Raw genomic sequence first — 12,500 nt, forward strand, 5'->3', positions numbered from 1 at the left:
CTTGCAATCCCACCAACAATGGAGGAGTGTTCCTATTACTCCACATCCTCATTAGCAACTACTGTCACCTGAGTTTTTGATCTTAGCCATTGTGACTGGTGTGAGGTGGTATCTCAAGGTTGTTTTGATTTGTATTTCACTGATGCCTATGGATGTTGAACATTTCTTTAGGTGCTTCTCGGCCATTCAGTATTCATCAGTTGAGAATTCTTTGTTTAGCTCTATACCCCATTTTTAATAGGATTATTTGATCTCTGGAGTCTAACTTATTGAGTTCTTTGAATACATTAGATATTAACCCTCTAACAGATGTATGATTGGTAAAGACCTTTTCTCAATCTCTTGGTTGCTGTTTTTTCCTACTGACAGTGTCCTTTACCTTACAGAAGCTTGGCAATTTTATGAGGTCCCATTTGTTGATTCTTGATCTTAGAGCATAAGCCATTGGCGTTCTGTTCAGGGATATTTCCCCTGTGTTATAGGCTCCTCCCCACTTTCTCCTCTATTGCTTTCAGTGTATCTGGGTTTATGTGGATGTCTTTGATCCACATGGACTTGAGCTTTGTACAAGGAGATAAGAATGGGTTAATTTGCAATCTTCTACCTGCTGACCTCCAGTTGAACCAGCACCAATTGTTGAAAATGCTGTCTTTTTTTCATTGGATGGTTTTAGGTCCTTTGTCAAGATCAAGTGATCATAGGTGTATGGATTCATTTCTGGGTCTTCAATTCTATTCCACTCATCTACCTGCCTGTTCCAATACCGTGCAATTTTTATCATGATTGCTCTGTAAGACAGCTTGAGGTCAGTGATGGCAATTACACCAGAAGTTCTTTTATTGTTGAGAATAATTTTTACTGTCTTGGGATTTTTGCTTTTCCAAATGAATCTGCATATTGCTATTTCTAATTCTCTAAAGTATTGGGTTGGAATTTTGATGAGGATTGCTTTGAATCTGTAGATTGCTGTGGTCAAGATGGCCATTTGTACTACATTAATCCTGACAATCATAAGCATGGGAGAACTTTTCATATTCTGAGATCTTCTTTGATTTCTTTCTTTAGGGACTTGAAGTTCTTGTCAGACAGATCTTTCACTTGCTTAATTAGTCACATGAAGGTATTTTATATTATTCATGGCTATTGTGAAGCATATCATTTCGCTAATTTCTTTCTCAGCCTGTTTAATCCTTTGAGTAGAGGAAGGCTACTGATTTCACGGAGTTAATTTTATACCCAGCCATTTTGCTGAAGTTGTTCCTCAGGTTTAGGATTTCTCTAGTGGAATTTTTGGGGTCACTTAAGTATACTATCATATCATCTGCAAATAGTGATATTTTGACTTCTTCCTTTCCAATTTGTATCCCTTTGACCTCTTTTGTTTATTTTTCTAATTGCTCTGGCTAGGACTTCAAGTACTATATTGAATATGTAGGGAGAGAGTGAGCAACCTTGTATAGTTGTGATTTTAATGGGATTGTTTCAAGTTTCTCTCCACTTAGTTTAATGTTGACTACTGGTTTGCTGTATATTGCTTTTACTATTTTTAGGTATGGGTCGTAAATTCCTGACCTTTCCAAGACTTTTATCATGAAGGGGTATTGAATTTTGTCAAATGCTTTTTCCACATCTAATATAGTCATGCATTTTTTTCATTAAAACACCTGTTTATATAGTGAATTATGTTGATAGATTTTCATTTATTGAACCATCCTTGCATCCCGGGGAAGAAGCCTTCTTGATCATGGGGAATGATCATTTTGATGTGTTCTTGGATTTGGTTGGTAAGAATTTTATTGAGTGTTTTTGCATCAATACTCATGAGGGATATTTGTCTCAAGTTCTTTTTTTTTGTTGGGTCTTTGTGTGGTTTAGGTATATAGATAAATTGTGGCTTCAAAGAGTGAATTGTGTAATGTTCCTTCTGTTTTTATTTTGTGGAATGGTTTGAAGCATATTGGTATTAAGTCTTCTTTGAAGTTCTGATAGAAGTCTGCATTAAACCCATCTGTTCCTGTGCTGCTTTTGGTTGGGAGACTGTTAGTGAGTGCTTCTATATTTTTAGGGTTTTTGGGGACGGTTTTGATGGTTTATCTGATCCTGAGTTAATGTTGGAACCTTATATCTGTCTAAAAATTGTTCATTTCCTCCAGATTTTTTCCAGTTTTGTTGAGTGAGTAGAGGCTTTGGTAGTAGGACCTGATAATTATTTAGTTTCCTCAGTTTCTGTTCTTATGTCTCCCTTTTTATTTCTGATTTTGATTTGGATACTGTCTCTCTGCCCTCTGGTTATTCTGGCTAAGCGTTTATCTATCTTGTGGATTTTCTCAAAAACCAGCTCCTGGTTTTGTTGATTCTTTCTACAGTTCTTTTTGTTCCTACTTGGTTGATTTCAGCCCTGAGTTTGATTATTTCCTGCCATTTACTCCTCTTCAGTGTACTTGCTTCTTTTGGCTTTAGAGATTTGGTTTGCTGTAAAGCTGTCAGTGTATGCTATCTCCAATTTCTTTTTGGAGGCACACAGAGCAATGGGCCTTCTGTTTAGCACTGCTTTCATTGTGTCCCATAAATTTGGGTATGTTGTTCCTTAATTTTCGTTACATTCTAAAAAGTCTTTAATTTTCTTTTTCTTCCTTGACCAAGTTGTCATTAAGTAGAGCATTGTTCAATTTCCATGTGTGTGTGTGTGTGTGTGTGTGTGTGTGTGTGTGTGTGTTTGTGTGTGTGTTGGGGGGGCTTTCTAATGTTTTTGTTGTTATTGAAGACAAGCCTTAGTTCATGGGGATCTGATGGGATGTATGGGATTATTTCAATATCTTTGTATTTATTGAGGCCTCTTTTGTGATCAATTGTATTGTCAATTATTGAGAACATACCATGAGGTGCTTAGAAAAAGGTATATTGTTTTGTTTTAGGATGAAATTTTGTACAGATGTCTTTTAAATCCATTTGGTTCACAATTTCTTTTAATTTCACTCTGTCTCCATTTAGTTTCTGTTTCCATGAGATCTGTCCATTGATGAGAGTGGTATGTTGAAGTCTCCCACTATTATTGTGTGTGGTGTAATGTATGCTTTGAGCTTTAGTAAAGTTTCTTTTATGAATGTGTTTCCCCTTGCATTTCCAGCATAGAAGTTCAGAATTGAGAGTTCATCTTGGTACATATTTTCCTTTGATGAGTATAAAATATCCTTCTTTATCTTTTTTGATAACTTTTGGTTGAAAGTCAATTTTATTTGATATTAGAATGGTTATTCCTGTTTGTTTTTTTAGAACCATTTGCTTAAAAAAATTTCCCCAGCATTTCACTCTCAGGTAGTATTTTTTTTGCCACTGAGAAGTGTTTCCTGTGTACAGCAAAATGCTGCGTCCTGTTTATCTTTAGTCCTGCGTCTATCTTTTTATTGGGGAATTGAGTCCATTGATGCTAAGAGATATTAAGGAATAGTAAGTTTTCCTGTTTTTTTGTTGTTAGAGGTGGAAATATGTTTGTGTGGCTATCTTCTTTTGGGTTTGTTGCAAGAAGATTACCTTCTTGTTTTTTGTAGGGTATATTTTCCCTCCTTGTGTTAGAATTTTCCATTTATTAGCCTTTGTTGGGCTGGATTTATGGAAAGATATTCTGTAAATTTGGTTTTATTATGGAATATCTTGATTTCTCCATCTATGGTAATTGAGTCTTTTGCTGGATATAGTAGTCTGGGCTGGCATTTGTGTTCTCTTAGAGTCTGTATGATATCTGCCCAAGATCTTCCAACTTTCATGGTCTCTTTTGAGAAGTGTGGTGTAATTCTGATAGGTCTGCCTTTATATGTTACTTAACATATAAAGATTTCTAGTATAACTCTTTCTTTAGGTTAGGGAAGTTTTCTTCTATAATTTGTTGAAGATATTTACTGGCCCTTTAAGTTGGGAATTTTTGTTCCCTTCTCTATTATTCTTAGGTTTGTTCTTCTCATTGTGTCTTGGATTTTCTGTATGTTATGTTTTGGGTTAAGACCTTTTTGCTTTTTGGATTTTCTTTGACTATTCTGCCAATGTTTTCTGTGGAGTCTTCTGTCCCTGAGATTCTCTCTTCAATCTCTTGTATTTTGTTGGTGAGGCTTATGTCTATGACTCCTGATCTCTTTCCTAAACTTTGTATCTCCAGGGTTGTCTCCCTTTGTGATTTCTGTATTGTTTCTAATTCCACTTTTAGATCCTAGAAGGTTTTGTTCAATTGCTTCACCTGTTTTGTTGTTTTTCCTCCAACACTTTAAGGAATATTTGTGCTTCCACTTTAAGGGCTTCTACTTATTTACCTGTGTTGTCCTGCATTTCTTTAAAAGAGTTATTTATGTCCTTCTTAAAGTCCTCTATCATCACCATGAGATGTGATTTTAAATACAAATCTTGCTCTTTTGGCCTTTTTGGATATCCAGTATTTGCTGTGTTTGAAGAACTGGGTTCTGATGATGCCAAGTAGTCTAGGCTTCTGTTGTTTAGGTTCCTCTGCTTGTCTTTTGCTATCTGGTTATCTCTGATGTTAGTTGGTCTTGCTGTCCCTGACTGGAGCTTGTCTCTCCTGTGTGCCTGTGAGCCTGTTAGCCTGTGAGCCTGTGGTCTTTGGAGTAAGAGTGCTCCTGGCAGACCAGCTCTCTGTGGGCAGGTTTTTTGTCAGAGGGCTGTGGAACAGTCCTGGCTCTGGGCACAGATGGAAACTGGAAGGGCCCAGTCCCAGGCTGCCCTAAGGCACTGAGCCCTGTGCACTCCCAGCCCGTCTCTCCTTGGACAGTTAATGTAGGCTGAGGGCTTAGGAGCTCTAGAACCATTTATAACCACAATGTTTATACAATTAATAGAGTATAAAAAGTAGAATACTAATTTTCAACTTTATATCTTTAATTCCAGAATGTGGTGTTGTAAGATTTCTTGGAAAAAGAAACATTAAAATAGATAAATTGAGAAAGATATTTTGCTGACTAAAATAATAGTATTAGCATGAATTATTGGTATGATTCCAAAAGTACTATAAATCAAAGCAAGGGAAATTGCAAAATGACGCACAATGAAATTATAAAATACAAAACTGACTCACTTTTGTTTTTTGGATTTGTTTTGTGAACCCCCCCCCAGGTTGAAATAATTTTTATTCAGGTTCACAAATGTGACTAATGTTCTGTGCTCAAAACTAAAATTTTTATGATACAAGTCTTTCACTTGCTGTATTAGAATTTTTCCAAAATATTTTGTAGTTTTGGAGGCTATTGTTAAGGGTTTTGGTTCTCTAATATCTTTCTTAGTCCAGTTATATTATGTCAGAAGACTGCTTATTTTTGTTTGATAATTGAAGATGATAGAGGCCTTTATCTCTATAAAGGAAATAAATAGATCTCTTAAAGAAACAGGAAAATACAATCAAAGAGATAGAGGCCCTGAAAATAGAAATGAATAAATATAAAGAGATACAAGAAAATACAATCAAATAGTTGAAAGAAATGAATAAAACTGTTTAAGACCTAAAAAATAAAGAGAACACAATTTGAGGTAATTCTGGGGATGAAAAAGAGAGCAGGCACTACAGATGCAAGTATCATCAACAGAATACAAGAGATGAAAGAAAGAATCCAGTTGTAGAAGATACCATAGAAGAAATTAATATTTAAGACAAAGAAAATCCTAAAGCTAAAAGTTTCTAACACGAAACATCCAGGAAATTTGGGACTCTGTGAAAAGACCAAACCTAAGAGTGATAAAAATATAAGTCTCGGGGAGGGAGAGCTAAACCTTCAGAGAGGCGGACACGCCTGGGAAACCAGAAGAGACTGAACTCTGTGCACATCCAGACGCCAGAGGAAAACACCAAACGCCGTCTGGAACCCTGGTGCACGGAGGCTCCCGGAAAGAGCGGCGCAGATCTTCCCGGTTGCTGCCGCCGCGGAGAGGACTTAGGCAGTACCCCACGAGCAAACTTGAGCCTTGGAACCGCAGGTAGGACCAACTTTTCCCCTGCAAGAAACCTGCCTGGTGAACTCAGGACACACAGAGGCAAAATTCCTCTAGGACCGGGCACTTCCTGTGTTTACCGGAAGTCCCACACCCGCGGATCCCGGCCCGCAGCAGCTCTCTGCTCCCAAACCCCGTGGGAGAGAGACCTCACCGCCTGATCAGGTGGGCACTCCTGAGGCTGCAGAGCGGAGGAGACCACCAACACTGCCCACCCCTGCCCACATCCCTGGCCCAAGAGGCAACTGTATAAGGGCTCTGGGTTCCCGTAGGGGAGGGCCCAGGAGCGGCAGGATCCCTGCGCCTGAGACACCGCCGGAACCTGAAGGAAACAGACCAGATAAACAGTTCTCTGCACCCAAATCCCGTGGGAGGGAGAGCTAAACCTTCAGAGAGGCAGACACGCCTGGGAAACCAGAAGAGACTGCACTCTGTGCACATCCAGACGCAAGAGGAAAACACCAAACGTCATCTAGAACCCTGGTGCACGGAGGCTCCCGGAAAGAGCAGCGCAGATCTTCCCAGTTGCTGCCGCCGCGGAGAGGACTTAGGCAGTACCCCACGAGCAAACTTGAGCCTTGGAACCACAGGTACGACCAACTTTTCCCCTTCAAGAAACCTGCCTGGTGAACTCAAGACACAGGCCCACAGGAACAGCTGAAGACCTGTAGAGAGGAAAAACTACATGCCCGAAAGCAGAACACTCTGTCCCCATAACTGGATGAAAGAAAACAGGAAAACAGGTCTACAGCACTCCTGACACACAGGCTTATAGGACAGTCTAGCCACGGTCAGAAATAGCAGAACAAAGTAACACTAGAGATAATCTGATGGCGAGAGGCAAGCGCAGGAACCCAAGCAACAGAAACCAAGACTACATGGCATCATCGGAGCCCAATTCTCCCACCAAAGCAAACACGGAATATCCAAACACACCAGAAAAGCAAGATCTGGTTTCAAAATCATATTTGATCCTGATGCTGGAGGATTTCAAGAAAGACATAAAGAACTCCCTTAGAGAACAAGTAGAAGCCTACAGAGAGGAATCGCAAAAATCCCTGAAAGAATTCCAGGAAAACACAATCAAACAGTTGAAGGAATTAAAAATGGAAATAGAAGCAATCAAGAAAGAACACATGGAAACAACCCTGGACATAGAAAATCAAAAGAAAAGACAAGGAGCTGTAGATACAAGCTTCACCAACAGAATACAAGAGATGGAAGAGAGAATCTCGGGAGCAGAAGATTCCATAGAAATCATTGACTCAACTGTCAAAGATAATGTAAAGCGGAAAAAGCTACTGGTCCAAAACATACAGGAAATCCAGGACTCAATGAGAAGATCAAACCTAAGGATAATAGGTATAGAAGAGAGTGAAGACTCCCAGCTCAAAGGACCAGTAAATATCTTCAACAAAATCATAGAAGAAAACTTCCCTAACCTAAAAAAAGAGATACCCATAGGCATACAAGAAGCCTACAGAACTCCAAATAGATTGGACCAGAAAAGAAACACCTCCCATCACATAATTGTCAAAACACCAAACGCACAAAATAAAGAAAGAATATTAAAAGCAGTAAGGGAAAAAGGTCAAGTAACATATAAAGGCAGACCTATGAGAATCACACCAGACTTTTCGCCAGAAACTATGAAGGCCAGAAGATCCTGGACAGATGTCATACAGACCCTAAGAGAACACAAATGCCAGCCCAGGTTACTGTATCCTGCAAAACTCTCAATTAACATAGATGGAGAAACCAAGATATTCCATGACAAAACCAAATTTACACAATATCTTTCTACAAATCCAGCACTACAAAGGATAATAAAGGGTAAAGCCCAACATAAGGAGGCAAGCTAGACCCTAGAAGAAGCAAGAAACTAATCGTCTTGGCAACAAAACAAAGAGAATGAAAGCACACAAACATAACCTCACATCCAAATATGAATATAACAGGAAGCAATAATCACTATTCCTTAATATCTCTCAACATCAATGGCCTCAACTCCCCAGTAAAAAGACATAGAGTAACAAACTGGATACACAACGAAGACCCTGCGTTCTGCTGCCTACAGGAAACACACCTCAGAGACAAAGACAGACACTACCTCAGAGTGAAAGGCTGGAAAACAACTTTCCAAGCAAATGGTCAGAAGAAGCAAGCTGGAGTAGCCATTCTAATATCAAATAAAATCAATTTTCAATTAAAAGTCATCAAAAAAGATAAGGAAGGACACTTCATATTCATCAAAGGAAAAATCCACCAAGATGAACTCTCAATCCTCATCTTCGATTGGTTTATATACAAGTGTGCAATTTCTAGGCTTGAAAGTAAAATGATGCTATGTGGTGCTGGATAGAGGAGCCTTATTTTTTATTATGGCAGCTTGCTATTTTTGTAACATGGTGATTTGGTTGAACACAATAAAGTACAGTAGTAACTGATCTCCCCCTCTTCCTGGATGAGTGAGGAGATGATTAAATGTTGATGTCAGCATCCATGAGCTTATTCAGATGAGCTTCTGCTTCTGTTGAAAAGGATGCTGTGTTTGATTGTGGTCCGAAGCTTTGAAGCACTACTTGGCATCTCCTTCCTTGGAGGTCTCACTGTTTTAACATAACAGATTTGATAGCTTGTTGGTAAGGTGAGGTCCAGCTTGTCTCCACTAGGTCATCTTCATGTGAATCCGGTGGTTATACGGTTTTGTTCTAGGGATATTTCATTTTTTTAATAACGGTTTTAGCTGACATTCATGGAGAGAATGAATCCTTAGAAGTGTGCCACTAGTGAAAGGAAATCCTGTCTAGAGTATGTTTCTTTACAAAGCTGTGTCAGACCATCCTTTGGGCCCTCTGCTGGAAAAGTAGAATCAAGTCTCAAATAATGCCTTTTAAATTGTATCCTCTAGTATAATAGATGTAGGACAGTACTGTATCATACCTCTGTGGATGTAAAATAGCTTGTACCTGCTTTATGATACGTAGTAGTGACCGTGCTTTATCAGAGCTGTTTTTAATGATGTAGCTCAGAATGTTTTCTTTCCAGATGATGATTGAGAAGCTAATTTAAAAAAAAATGGTGCCAGGTACCACAAGAGTAACAGAACTGTGCTGTTTTCTTGGGTTTTGTTTTTTTACTTTTTTTTTTTAATGGAGTGTGCTGGATGTCTCTACAGTTTTGTTCAGATGCCTGCAGAACCTCGAAAAGCTGTTGCTGCTGTTGATGCATAACACACTGCTATTATTGGTCTTTTTATATAAATATAAATATATATACAGATATATAATTTGAATTTTTTGAAACTTTACCTATGCTGTCAACTTTCGAAAAAAGTATCCCCGTTTACTGTGTTGAGTTGGCACTGTACAGAAATTAACAGCCATATTGGTCTAGAAATGTTGAACTTAAGTTTTTTCCATTTGTACAGGGGTAACACACTGTATTAAATATGTAAGGTCTTATATACGTGGGTTTGATTACAAAAACTAATAAAGTATTCTCTAAATTAAAAAAAATAGCATATATGAAGTTGTTGGAGAAAATAATTTGTTCAGTTACATTTTTCACTGTACCTGGAAATTAACTTTGCTTGAACTAACCTGCATGGCCAGAGACCCTAACTACAGCATGAAACACAGTCCTCATACTGAATTTTGAGGAAGACACAAATGTGGAGGAATATGTACCAGGAAATAAAGCTGAAGCTCAGTTTCTAGAAAAAAACCAAAGAAAAAGATTTTACACTGTTTCTAGCAATAAAACTTTATAACTTTTATGCACCAGAAACAACTATACATTTACTATATTGAAAATACAAGTATATTATCTCTATATCCTCCTTTATAAAGTCTAAATCCTTTTAAATGTCCATCAATTATATTTACCTTTTAGGTTTGCTTCTAAATGTAATATTGAAGTTATATCAATTTACACAAGTACATGTAGATATTATAGTATTAGATGTACATAGATATGAGAACATATAACTTTATTCTCTCTGTGTTTGAGTGACATGGCTTAATATTAATCATTATCAATCAATCAATCAATCAATCAATGTTTCTGAATATTTTGTGATTGCATTTTTCAATGTAGTAGAATTATAGTCCATGTTATATAAAAGGAATTTCATATTTGAATTTTCAGAATATGGATATATAAAAGAGCACAATTTCATTGCTACAATAAACAGATCAGCAATGATCTTCGATGTGTGAATGTTTAAAAAAAAAGTAAAAAGAAACACATAAAAAAATATAAGTCTCCCAACACAAAGGCCCAGAAAATTTCTTCAACAAAATTGTAGAAAAAATTCACTAAAATAAGGAAATAATTGCCTATAAATGTATAAAACCTTATAGAGCACCAAATGGGGTGGGCCAAAAAAGAAAGTTATCCTTGCACATTATAATCAGATAATAAATATTCAGAACAATGAAAGAATATTAAAAGTCAGGAGAGATAAGTCAAGTAACATATAAAGGCAGACCTATGAGAATTATATCAGGCTTCTTAATGAAGTCTTTAAAAACCAGAAAGGCCTAGATGAATATCTCAGAGCCTCTAATAGATGACAGATGCCAATCCAGACTTCTAATATCTGGCAAAACTTGCCTCAAAATGTGTTCAAGATTGCCTCAAAAATCAATCACCATAGATGGAGAAAACAAGATGGAAAAAGCAAACTTAAACAATATATTTTCATTAATCTAGCACTAGAAAGGACACTATAAGGAAAACTCCAACACAAGGAGCGTAACTATAACCAAGAAGACATACGGAATATATAATACCATACTAGTAAATCCAAAAGAAGACAATCTTGCATGCAGACATGCACATGCACACACACACACACACACACACACACACACACACACACACACACAGAGAGAGACAGAGAGAGACAGAGAGAGACAGAGAGAGAGAGAGAGAGAGAGGGAGGGAGAGAGAGAGGGAGAGAGAGAGAGAGAGAGAGAGAGAGAGAGAGAGAGAGAGAGAGAGAGAGAGAACCACCATCAACATCAAAATAACAGGAACTAACAATCACTGGTCATTAATATATGTCAACATGAATGGTATCACTTCCCAGTAAAAGGACACAGGGTAACAGAGTGAATGAATAAACAGGATCCAGCATCTATCTGCTGCATGCAAGAAATATACCAAAGCAATGATGATAATGATTGCCTCAGAGTAAACAGCTGGAAAAAAGCTTTCCAAGTTACCTGACCAAGAAACAAGCTGGAGTAGCCATTCTAATAGCTAATAAAATAGACTTTGAACCAAAAGTAATAAAGAGAGGTGGATGAGGACATGTGATACTCATCAAATGAAAAATTCACCAAGATGATATCTAAATTCTGAACATCTATGCCCTAAATACAAAGCCACCCACATTTATTTAAAAAAAATCATAACTAAGGCTTAACTCGCAGAACTTACCCCACACCGTTAATAAATAGGACCTCATGAAAATGAAAAGCTTCTGTAAAGCAAATGACACTGTCAATAGGACAACATGGCAGCCTATAGATTGGAAAAATATCCTTATCAACCTTTTGTCCAACAAAATTTATAAAGAACTTAAGAAGTTAGACACTAACAAGTCAAATAACCCAATTTAAAAATGGGATATAGAGCTAAGCTGATAATTCAGAACATGGGAACCTGAAATAGCCAAGAAGCACTTAAAGAAATGTCCAATATCCTTAGTCATCAGGGAAATAGAAATCAAAATGACCCTGAGATTCCATCTTACAACTATCCGAATGGCTACGATCAAATCTCAGGGAACAGTGCATGTTGATAAGGTTGTGGAGCAAGAGGAACACTCGTTTATTGTTGGTGGGAGTAAAAACTTGTACAACCACTCTGGAAATCAGTCTAATGGTTTTTCAGAATTGGGAATAGGTCTATTGCAAAGCCCAGCTATACTACTGCTGGCATATACCCAGAAGATGTTTTACCATAACACAAGGGCGCATGATTAAATACATTCATAGCACCTTTATTCCTAAAAGCCAGAAACTGGATACAACTTAACAACAACAAACAAACAAACAAACAAACAAACAGCTGGAAAAAGAAAATGTTGGATACAGAAAATGTTGTTCACTTACACAATGGAATACTACTCAGCTATTAAAGACAAGGACAGCATGACTTTTACAGACAAATAAATGGAACAAGAAAAATCATTCTTGAGTGAGGTAATCTAAACCCAAAAGGACACATATGGTATACTTACTTAAAACTAGATATTAGCCAAAAAGTACAGGATATACTCCACAGTCTCAAAGAGGCTAAACAAGGTGGAAGTTCCAAGCAAGGATGCTTGAATCTCACTCAGACATGGGAGTAAAAGTGTCATAAGCAGTGGATACAGGGAGAAAACTTCATGGGAGAGGGGATGGGATGAAGAATGGAACTGGACGTTCAAGCTCATGTGTTGGGAAAAACAGCAGAGAGGGCCAGAGAGCAAGGACAATGTTTGGAAGTCAGCAGTTGGT

This window comes from Rattus norvegicus, chromosome 4 (genome assembly GCF_021556685.1).
Source record: "Rattus norvegicus strain SHRSP/BbbUtx chromosome 4, alternate assembly SHRSP_T2T, whole genome shotgun sequence".
Taxonomy (NCBI): Eukaryota; Metazoa; Chordata; class Mammalia; order Rodentia; family Muridae; genus Rattus; species Rattus norvegicus.